The sequence below is a fragment of the Crocodylus siamensis genome, chromosome 12 (assembly GCF_052110815.1).
Source record: "Crocodylus siamensis isolate JL-2025a chromosome 12, ASM5211081v1, whole genome shotgun sequence".
Lineage (NCBI taxonomy): Eukaryota > Metazoa > Chordata > Crocodylia > Crocodylidae > Crocodylus > Crocodylus siamensis.
This window is the reverse complement of record NC_143406.1, coordinates 7,296,340-7,308,410: the sequence shown is the minus strand read 5'-3', so window position 1 is coordinate 7,308,410 and position 12,071 is coordinate 7,296,340. Positions and strand designations below refer to the sequence as shown.

The 12,071-nt window shown below is 48.5% G+C and overlaps 1 protein-coding gene across 1 annotated transcript in view; it reads right to left on the bottom strand.

The window, feature by feature from the left end:
* Window positions 1-12,071, bottom strand: part of ACAP3 (ArfGAP with coiled-coil, ankyrin repeat and PH domains 3) — a 149,283-nt gene that overhangs the window by 24,322 nt on the left and 112,890 nt on the right. The window lies entirely within an intron of this gene.

The window sequence follows — 12,071 nt, the reverse complement described above, 5'->3', positions numbered from 1 at the left end:
CTGGGGTTAGAATCCAACTGGCCAGGCTTAGGCACAAGTGCACCCTCTTCTGAAGACGGTCATCAGCATTTTGATACGAGGATTCTCCACAAAGCACTGTCCTTGGGCAGGTGTATTGCACACAATGCTCCTGAAAACCCTCCCAGCAGAATCCATGCCTCACAGGACGCTCCACTCCAGCAGCCCCCACTTTAGCAGATTGCAACCATCACTGGGAGCCATTAGCTATTTTCACTCCAACAGACTTAGCTGTTTCTATTGTTCAGAGGAAGCCACATAAATGTGGTTAACTACTGCTCCTCCTCCAGGGAAGGCTGTGGTTATGCCAGCAGCTAAGGAAAGAGAGGCTCGGTGGGTTGGTATCTCTTGATGGCTGAAAATTTCCAAGCTCTAAATGCAACCTTCAGCTGGAAGGGAACTGACAGTGGGGTGCTGCTCAGTGAAGGTACCCTGTATATCTGGTGATGGTGTGCCCTGCCAGTGCCTATGGCTCCGATCACAGCAAAAAGAGGAATAAAGGAAATAGTAACTCACTCGTTTCTTAGCAGTCCGTGCTATTTCTAATTTCCCAGGCAAACAGAGGCTTCTCAGTCACATCTCTCTCTACCCCGTATCCCATGATACCATGCTACTCTACCAACCTGAGCTGCCTTTCTGTGCTTGACACTGTTACACCAGTCCTCCCAGATGGGGACAGCCAGGAAGGGAGAAGGCTACAGCAATACATGGGAAGGTCTGCTCCCTGGAGAGGATCATGTCTCCCGCACATGGGAAACCGGGTCATGGACTCTGAATGACTTCCCCCACCGCCCTGGAGCACTAAGCCAACCTCTCGTCCACTATATTCAAGTACTCCAATTCCAGGTGCTTCCCCCGTGCACAAATATTTCTCCTTGCATTGCTTGATTCACAGGACCAACCACACTATGGTGAGAAGCGGCACCATTAGCTTAAGTGCCTTTCCCAGCTCAGCATATAAAGACCCCAGCGAGGTTGGGTTGCTAGGCAACATGCACTTCAGTCTCATTAGGATGACTTATTTCTATGTTTGGTGATGATGCCAGCTTGCCAGGGAGGTGTCATAATAAGAATAATACTGATAGAGGAGGAGGAGATATAATGGGACAAGCCTGAGTCATTCCTTGAAAAGACAGCAGGATGCCCAATTAGCCAGGGGAAGCTATGCTGTAAGGCTCCAATTACAGAGGGCCACTCCACCTCAAATTTACTTGCCATTAAAGGAGGTAAATCCCATGTGGTCTCCTTTGTGGCTGCTTTTCCGTCGTATCGCAAACAAAGGCTGGAAGGATCTTGCTTGAAGAAGCACAAATCCCCAGCTGGCTCCACTGGTGGCGGTGGAATCGCTCCAGCTCGAGGCTGGTGTGAATGGGATGAGAATCCGGCCTGTGTGTTTTACCGTAAATACCATGAGCACCCAACCAGCGCCACCCTCCAGAGTGGACGGCAAATGCTTCCCAGTGGACGGCAAATGCTCTTTAAACAGTCACTCTGCAGTGCTTCACTTTCGAGAAGAGCTCCTACCGGGGACCCTGTATGCTAGCAGGACTTCTTCAGCTGCCCCCAGATAAACACCACTTGTTAAGGGAAAGGCAAGAGGCTTGCTGATGAAGGCGAGAACAGATGGGCCATATGCATTGTGGGGGTAAATCAACAAAAAAGTCAATTGGGGTCAACCCAGGTGTGAACTGAGCCCTGCGTTTGTTTATACGAATGGCACTTTGCTCCGTTTTAATTAGCTTGAGCCAGGATTGTGCGGCACGTCGTTCAAAAAAAAATTGGTGACAGCATGCATTCGGGCACAAAATGATCAACAGCATGTAGAGAGCTTCCTTGCCTTCCAAAGATCTCTGACTTGTACCAGTCTAGAGAGTTACACACACACACACACACACACACACACACACACACACACACACGTAGTATATACACTACTAATAGGAAACTGAAAGCTGCACATGGCTAAGGAGAAAGACATCTGGCTGCACTAGTTCAAGAACCCTTTTTCTCTTCGAACCCCTTTTCTTTATCAAGAACAGTCTGTGGGACAAACTCTTTGCATACTTGCAGTGGTGAAATTCCCAGGAAGCTCCACTGACATCAGCCAAGATACACAAGGGCAGCGGAAGGCAGCATGCGGGCCCTGGAGCAATAAGCTGGATTTGCGAACTACATCTAAGTAGAGGAAGAGATGTGAGGGATAGCACCTGTCCACACTGTCTCTGATAACATACCCTTGTGCATATCCCGTAGGTATCACTGACTATGTTTCATTTAGCCGCTCTGGTTTTTGAGAAGGGAGCACATTGCTATATACCACGCTGCAGTGGGAGAAAAGGGAAAAATCCAGAATCCCCCCCTCCAAAAAAAACCCCCCAAAAAACAAAAAACCCAAGAATCATTTTCCCTTTGTCAACAAGGCAGAGAAAAACAGAAATTTTGGAAACGGCTTGGATAACTTAAAGGTAACCAAGGCACAATTCGATTGCGTGGTGCGTTAAACACCCCTTCCAGTCACAGATGGCATCAGAGAGGATTGATTGCTATCTGCAGAAGGAAAATGGAAGTCAAATCCATTAAGAGAGACACACAGAGGCAAAATAACCTTTTGTCTTAAAGAGAGGTTTAACCCTTCCAGTTCAATGCCTTGGTAGCATAGCATCTGGGCAACCCTGCTGGATCTAAGCCCCTAGCATCTTCTCAACTCCTTACTCCTCTTTTATTAAAAATCTAATCACATTATTAATTAAAGTTAATCAATATTAAAAAAATCTGACACTGAAAATCAGCTGGGCTGCTTTAAAAACTGAGTCCAGTGCATTCATGGTTGTACCTCACCCTGGCACGCCGGCCACTGAAAGTAGAGGGGACAGAGAAACAGGGTTTGAACAGAGGAATTGCTGCTAGAATAGCTGCCTAACTGGCAAAGTCGCATTCCCAAATGCTGATCCTCAGGGTCTTCCCAGCGTCAGCAGGGAAAGTTTTTTCAAGCCCCTGAAGAGCTTTTTCAGGCCCCTGAGAAAATAATATGGCCAGTTGGGTTTGAATAACACCACGGGGCAGTCCTAGCTACATATTGTTGGTCTGCAAACTATACCCGACAAACTTGCCCTTCTCTGGGCATGTGTACAAGTGCAAAATTAATACATTTCATAGATATTACGGCTGGAAGGGGCCTTGCAAGATCATCGGGTTAAGCTGATGAAAGGCTGCTGGGGTCAAACGATCCTAGCAAGATAAACATCCAAGGGTATCTTAAAGGTGTCCAGAGCAGGTGCTTCCAGCACTTCCAGGGAGTCTATTCCAGACTCTGGGGACTCAGATGGTAAACAAGTTTTTTCTTGTGTCCAACCTAAAACAGTCTTCCTTGAGTTTGTGACCACTACACCTTGTCTTCCCTTGGTGGTGCCCGGATGGACAGACATTCTCCCAGTTCCCAGTGCACACATCTAACATACTTACAGGCTGCCACCAAGTCCCCCCTGAGCCTTCGTTTCTCCAAGCTGAAGAGTCCCATGTCCCTCAGCCTTTCCTTGTAAGACTTGGCACTTATTACACAGGAGTTTATTGCTCCCACATGCTGTGTTTACATATGTGGTCAGGACTGCAGCATATTGAGCCAGGTTGGAGCCGCCCTGGCTGGCAAGGGGCCTGGGGATCAGCCTGCCAGCCTGGGGCTGCTCCAACGTGGCTCAACACGCTGCAGAGGGGCTGGCTGGAGCACAAGGGTGCTCCAGTGTGGTGCTAGCTGGCGGGCAGCCCCTGCACTGAAGCACCCTTGTGCCCCAGCCAGCCACAGGCAACATCTGCACATAAGCTGCTGTGGAGTAAAAAACTACACAGTAGAATAGTACTTGTATTTACACATACTATCCTGCTGCGGAGTTTATTAGTTTACTCCAGCCTAATAGCACTGCATGTGTAGATGCCGAGACATTTACTACAGCTAATTAGTCTGCTCCACAGTAAACATCTCGTGTAGATGTGCTCTCTTATCTGACCCTCACATGTGCTATTCACTGAAAGACAATCAGGATGTGTAGTAGAGCTAATATCTATTCTTAAAACAACAAGATTTTTGTAAAAAAAAGTCTTTAATCGCTAATAATAGATATCATCTCTACTGCGAGTCCTGATTGCCTTTTCCTCTAGATCAATACGGCTACAACCTGGGTACCATTCACTGAAAGAAGCATTTATTGCTGCTGGCTTTGTGGGGACAACTCAAAGAGCCTTGGCTGGAGTCCCTTCAGCCAGCCCTCCAGCAGAGGGGATACAACAAACCCAGCTGGAGATTTCTACTCCAAGCAGAGGGAGAAAAAAAATCAGGCTTTTTCTTTGCAAACCAAGCAGCCCATCTGTGGGACTCACTGAGGGGGAAAGAATAGGTAACCCCACCAAGCCGTTCCCATAGAGTGACCTTCCTGAGAGTTTAAAGGGGCTGAATGAGCAAGGCAAAAGGCTCACATTACAGGCTCTACAGGGGTCTTCTGCTGTTGTTTCATCTCCTACCTAAGCGCACATGCCCTAGAAGGGGAATCAGCTTTGGTTTTAATGGACTGTCTTTTGTCAGCCTCCTAACATCATTGCTGTGTGAGACGACCGGACAAGCTTGCTCTAGTTTTTAGTTCAATTTAAACTGATTGCTCCACTGGCATGTTTTGCACCATGCTCATCTCTGCTGCTTGACTGTGTATCACCATGTTATTTTCTATCACCATTAGGTCAGGGAAACAGCCTGGGAGGTTGAGGGGGGGGGAATCACTTTCCAAATAGTATCTGGCTACAATTGTCTGTGCGATGGTGAGGTAGCTACCAGGGCAACCATTTGGAGCGCACAACAGGAAAAGAAACCAGCCACACTCCAAAATAAGAAAGCAGATCTGGCATCTTCTGTTCTCTTTGCTTGCACATAGTTTCAATAAATCAAGCTGGGCCTACCTCATGGCCCCTGCCCCTTCCAGCCCCATTGCTTTGAATTTACACTCTCGAGGCTGGGAGCTGATGGCTTTTAATAAATGACATCACAATGGTTTCCATGGCAGTTCATTGAATTCTGCTGAAGGAACAACAATGAGGTAACGAATTCCAAGAGTCCCATCCAGAGGGACATGGAAAAAAGGCCTCAGTAAGCATACTTTTAAACCGGCGAATGAAACGGCAGAAAAATCAGCAAGGGCATGGTCACTTGCAAAGGACACTGGGAAAAAGAAATTAAAAGGTTCCTCCAAGGGCTGTCTCTTTAAGCATCCAGTTGTCCCTATCCAGGAGGCATCCACAGCAGGGGCTTTGCACTGGATGTGGCAGACAAGTTCATTCAATTGCTTATGCGGCGCCAACCATGCATGCAGAGGAGACCAGTCCAATTCAATAAACCTCCAGTTAAAGTGAACAGATGTACAATGAAGAGCAGAGACATCCCCTCTGCCCCTTTCAGGCAAGTCTTCTTCAGAGGGAGAGCCCAGGCTGTGAACCTCTGGCAACTCCATGCTGGTGAAGTAAGTTCCCTAGAAAAGGTTTTTCACCCTGTCCTAGTAAGGGCAGTAGCTGGAGGAGAGGAGAGCCGTAGGATGGGACCTTCTCTAAAACAGCACACGATGTTATAGCGATGCCCCCACCCCCCGTCATATGAATTCTAATGACAATACGGACCTCCTTTGTTAGGATGAAAAGTGCTGTATAAGAGCTCGGAATTAATCGTCATATTCACCATTTCATGCTTTTTATTGCAGAGATGGAAAGATGCCCCAATGGGCTTGTGTATACTTTCTTTATAAGCAAACCTCCTTACTAATGATGATTTGAGCAATAGGAAATAGAAAGCACCTGCGGTGCATTGCCTCAGAGGCGACCCAGTAGTTTTACCCAAAAGTACCCTCTTTATTTTCAAAGCATTGAGTGGTTCTCCTAAGTAACAGTTATGTCATGCACGCTGCATTGCACACAGACATGTGTCCATATATAATATACGGTATGTGCAAGTAAATGCAGCATGATGCTATGCATGATTCTGCATGTCACTACGGTATGAGGTGTGAGCATTCTGTAGCCGTAACTGCCCATTTTACGTGTAAAATCACATGGCTCTGCATATTCGGCATGTATGCACACAGACACATTTCACAAAGGGACACAAGGACATACACGCTCCAGACACACATGAATAATAAAGCACTTTCTAAAGGTGATGATCCCTGTGTCTCTGTAACCCCTCTTTGTGCAGACACACTGCAGACATCACGACCCTGTGAGCACAGACAGGTCCTGCAGGCAAACCCAGCCAAACACATTCCTATACAGCATCCACCGACAGACCTGGAAGAGTCTGATTGACAGTCCTTTTGTTTCTGTTCCTGTCTGCAGAGGCATGGTGCCCCCACTCTCCAACCAGCTGGGAGAAAGGTGCTCAGAGACCTTCAAATTGTGCACCAGGTGCCAAACGCATTCAAGTCTCCAAAGTACTAACTCGCCTCCCCCACCGGCACACAGGGAGAACCAGTCCTGCTAACACCGCTAACTTCTCCAAAGCTCCCGCACGCTCGCTCCGTCAGCCAAATCCCCTCCAGACCAAGCTCCTTACCAGGAGGTACTCGAGCCTGCCGAAAATCTTCATGCCGCCAGCTGCGAGGGGGATGCTCTGATGCTCCAGCCAAAGAAGTGGGGAGCTGCTGTGTGCGTCTCCTTAGATCGCTCTCTAAAGCAGCCTCTGCGGCTGGCAGGCAAGGAAGGAGGGATTCTTTTTTTTTCCCTTCCCTTCTCCTCTCCCCTCCTCCTCCTTTTTTGGGTGGCTGCAAGCGCTGCCGTTGGCTCCTGTCAAAGCAGGGACACTGGGCGGGGAAGCGTGCTGGACTCTAGGGACCACCTGCCTGGCCCCTCCTCGTGCTTCCCATTCACAGTCAATCAGCTTAGAGCAAAGGCTAATTATCATACAGCTGTCACTGTGGGATGGGGGAAGCCAACAAAGACAGAGCAAAGCTGACAGGGGGAGCCTATGTCCCTTGACCTCAGCGGAGCCAAGCTTCAAAGGACTTGGCATGCTTCTGGAAGGAGCCATGTTCCCCCTGCCCCCAAATCACGGGACCCCTCCCCAGGAAAGAGGAGCCATCCATTGGCCCATGGAGGCTAGCATGCTCAGCCTGGGCCCTGGCATGCTGGCCTGCTAAAAGTGCCATATGGCCAACTGGTTTATTAATTACTGTCCCTACTTAATCAAGCAGACGGCACTGCCCTGACATGCATGCCTGCCCTCACCCATATGACGGACAGCATGTGCTTCCCCCTACATCCCTTCAGCCAGGAGGTGAATTAAGAGGCTGTAAGGCAATGTCTATGGGAGGACAGGAGGGGAGAGTGACGACAAGCTCACAGTTAACATACAAGACGAGCAGACAAGAGGCCTGGCTCTATGGTGTGGACTCGCACTGTAAATTCGGGCAAGTCATTTAATCACTCTGGGGCTCAGTTTTCCCATCAGTAAAATGGAGAATGGCAATAAGTCTTCCCTTCTAGGCAGGGTGGTTGCCAGGCTGCAGCATGCTTTGAGGCCCTCCAACAAAGGGCACTAGGGACAGGGCCAAAAATTCCTTATGACTGGTAATTATGCTTATTTATCTAGCTCCAGCTACAGTCATGAGCGCCTTGCAGCTTCCCTGCAGGCACCCCCTAGTCCATCCGGCAGGCTTCTCCTAGGCACAGACTACCCGTCATGCCAGACTAAAGCTGTTTTAAATGGGGCCGTTTGTTTCTAAGCTAAAATATTTCTCCTTTTCCCTTCAGTTCCTTCATAAAACTTTTGCAAGCCAGTATCTTTTAAAGGAGTTTAAAAGCTCATCTCTCAAGTTTCTTCCTTAAATGTCCCAAACTGCAACTTCCAACAAATCTCAGCTTGTGTATGTGTGTGTGTGTGCGCATGCACATCTGTATCTGTTACTGTCTGTGTGCGCACGTCCACTTTGTGGTACTCAAAGTAGGAAGAAAATGCACAAATTCATTTTACTTGTGGCTTAAAACAAATCTGAACTCCAGTCTGCCCCAAAAGAGCTGCCAGGGCAGTATCACACTGTGTCCCCAGCCTCTGCCCTCATTTAAATGTCATGCTACTTTCCCCTTGCACACCCATGTGCACACAGCAAATGCAGAGCAGCCCATTGGCCCCTTGTTAAAGCTCTCCTCTTCTCTTTTCTTACCATATTGGAGAGTCTGAAACAGTTAGCTCCAAACCACAAGCATCCACACTCTTCCCCGCCCTCTGTGCTCCCATTTTATTGGGATCCTTTCTGTTTAAGTCAGGCTTGTTTTCAGGGAGCTGTGAAACAGCAAATGGAGCTTGTCAGAGAGGTGGGGTGGGTAGCAGGGGGGGCAATGGTTACAATAACAAAGGCAGCTTGAAATGATAGCCACCTGGGACTCCTCACAAAAGGTGACAGATGCCCCTGGAGAGAGGAGGGGAAGAGGGATGGGGAAAAGACACTGGGATAACAACAGAAAGAAAAACAACCAGGGTCCATGCCCGATTTCTCCCCCTGCCCCTGAGAATTTTTTTTCTGTTTTCTATGTTTTTGAGAGTGGGGGGAACTCTAAATTGAAACAGCAGCTCCTACAAGCAAATGGGGTACTTAACGGGCCACTTTCTATGCCTCACCAAACTGCCCATGGGTAATTCAAGTAGTACAGCACCATCATTACAGCTATCCCCAAGGCAGGCCCATAGCATATTATTTTAAGATTGGATTCCCTCTCCTCCTGCCACAGCCCACCTAGCACTGTATTGCTGGGGAAGGTATCAGGAGGGGGATAAATGATATTGCCGCTTATCTTTCCAGTGTGAAGTGCAATCATGGGTGCCCAAAGCTTTGAAGAAGGGTGGGGAATAAATCAGACAGGCTCCACAGCTGGCTCCCACATCATTGCTGCAGTGTTTGGAGGCTCTTATGATATGATGCCATCCTATTTTTCTCTTGCATCCAAGCCTAAGCACAGCATATGCAAAGACATGAAGCAGTAACTGCCTCCTCTAACTGCACTTCATCTGCAGATATCAGAGCTTTGCACAAAAGTGGATAAGCATCACCTTTTCTGCTTTACAAGCAGGGAAACTGAGGAACAGAGCTGGTTAGAGCAGGGGACAGCAATTCAGTGACAGCTGAGAACAAACCCCTCTCTCGACACCCAGTTCCAAGGTCTATTTTTGGACTGTTTTCTGCATCAAAATCATAATGCATCTAGTACACTGTAGGCCATATCCTATTCCCTACCTCACTTAAATCTACATCCAATGCAGCCACAATACTCTCAGCACAACCTGCTATCAGCACTTCCCGGATGCCCAGGAAGACAGGCTGGTCCCTTCACACAAAGCATACACAGGCACCAGCTTACTGGTACCAGTGACCTTGAAAAGGAAGTCAAGTTTGCCCAGAGCAAGCACTGGGCTAGGGCTATCAAATCTGGGGTTTCTCTCTAGCTCAGCATGGGGGTAACATTGTGTGGCTCCCTATAACAGTGCAGGATGGGGAGAATGACCCATCCTAAGCTCCAGTATAGGTGCTCCACTGTTTATCACAAGGCGACCTGCGTAAGAAGCTAAGGCAGTGGGCAATTCTGTGTCCAGTTTTGCCCCGCCACTACAGAAAGGATGTGGACAAATTGGACAGAGTCCAGTGAAGGGCAACAAAAATGGTTGTGGGGCTGGAGGACATGACTTGTGAGGAGAGGCTGGGCTTATTTAGTCTGGAGAAGAGAAGACTGAGAGGGGATTTAATAGCAGCCTTCAACTACCTGCAGGGGGGTTCAAAAGATGGAGCTGGGCTGTTCTCAGTGGGGACAATGACAGAAGAAGGAGCAATGGGCTCAAGTTGCAGCAAGGGAGATTTAGGTTAGAGATTAGAAAAAAACTCTCTTACTAGGAGAGTAGTGAAGCACTGGAACAGGTTACCTGGAGAGGTGGCAGAGTCTCCATCCTTGAAGGTTTTTAAGACCCAGCTGGACAAAGCCTTGGCTGGGATGATCTAGCTGGGGCTGATCCTGCTTTGAGCCGGGGGTTGGACTAGATGACTTCCTGAGGTCCCTGCCAACCTTCATTTTCTATGATTCTGTGTCTTGAGATCTGGTGTTGAATAACTGCCTCCTCCCCACCTTTAAGCCTGACCCCTAGTAACCCCACAGCCTTCCCCTGGGCATCTGCTTAGCAGAGAAGTTGTGTGAAGTGCTTTATTTTAAATGCATTGCATTAGAGAGACCCTCCCTGCATTACTGGATGAAGTCATCACTTCTGTGTAATGCCCCTGGGAACAGAAAGCTCACAAATGAATCCCCCCCACCTTTTCTCCACTCCTCCCGCTACCTCCCATAGGGCAATTAGGCAAAAGGAGCACGTGCACAAGCCAATACTCAGGGAACACTTGTCAGTAGCCTTCAAATTCTGTTACACTTTCAGCTCCTGGGGCATGATGTTCTCCAGAGAGAGCATTACAAAAAGAAAGCCAAGAAAGCACTCCACATTTTGTTCCTGCTGAGGAGCACCAGTCTGCATGACTGCCTGGATGGATGTGGAATGATCGATGAACTCCACGCCCTGCGCAGCTGCTGCTTCTCCCCTCTCTACATTTCCTGAATCCGTTCCTGCTTCCTGCACCTCCGAAGCATCACCTGCAGCCCACAGGGAAGTTCTGGCAGGTACAACGGGGTTTCTAGGTTTGACTCTGAATGGTTCAGCACACCTTGTCAGGGATTCAGAAAAGGGGCCCAGATGGCACAAATATTTCCAGTGTGTCTCTTGTGTTGCTTTCAAAGAAGACCAGGAATGGACTCATGCTACGGAAATCAAGCCTGGGTTTCCAGTGCTCAGGGCTGCACCTGACTACAAGTCTGGATTTTCAGAAGGAAGCAAAATACGGACGTGCTTCTAAACTCACATTTTGAATCCTGCTGCTGCTGGTGGAGTTTAGGGACTGGAGCTCTGGGCTGGACCCATCACAGCTAAAAGGCAGCTAATTCGATTTCTCAACCCATAAAGATGATGCTAAACAAAGTTTGTCCATGCAAACTTCTCTCACTTGGACTGGGGTGAGGAGCTGAGGTTCACACCTCCAGTTGTTTGATTTCCAAAGTGAGCTACCTGGGCTTTCCCCAACTGCAGAAGGAAACCAGAGGTGGGATGAAACTACCCATTTTAGTACCACACACAAATCTTAGAGGACAAAACACTTTTGGTTCTTGGAATTTAGTTCGGCCAACTATATGGAGGGAAAACTAGGATCTAAGGGGTCTAGTTTGGATCCTTCTAGCCACCAGATTTCCCCCCTGGTGTGTTACCTGTTGTCCTGCTTTCCATTTGGCAATTCCTACTAATGCCACAGGACTCAGAGTGGTCTGTAGCTGGGCCTGTAGCTCCAGCCCTGGAGAGAATGACTAGTCCTCAAATACCATCTGCCAGCAAGCTGCCAAGTTAAATCCTGCCCAATTTCTCTGCTGCACAGTGGATTAAAAGGAGCCATCAGACTTTCTCACCCTCATTTTGCTACTCAGTTCAGCTGCAGATCATCTCACTTTGAAGGCATTTCCTTAATCTCATCAGAAAAGGGTCTTTAATTCCCTGGCCTCACTGTTGTCTTCCCCTGTGGAAGAGGACCAGAGTGCACCAGAAGAAAAAAGCCTCACTGGCTCATCTGCCTGTACTGAGGGGATAGGATGAGCTGCCATAAGCAATGGCCAGTCTTGTGCAGGGCCTGCTCTCTGCAATGTCAGTGCCAAAAGGGGGTACAAGGGCAGCCAAAATGCAGGCACTGGCCATGATGGCAGGTGCTATGGCTCATGAACAGGAAAAGGCCTTGTGGCCAAGCTCACTTCTCTTCCAGCACCAAGCCCCCACAGAGTGGTGCACGCCCTTTGTTGGGCATATACAACACAGGCAGGATTCTCCTTGCTGAACTTAAGTCTGGATTTTGACTCGGATATAGGGCCTGTAGACTGATGTCTTTCCTAGCTAATGAGCTGAGGTTCCCCATGCACTGCACCCCATACCCCTGGCACACTGGTATACCTGGGACCCAAGC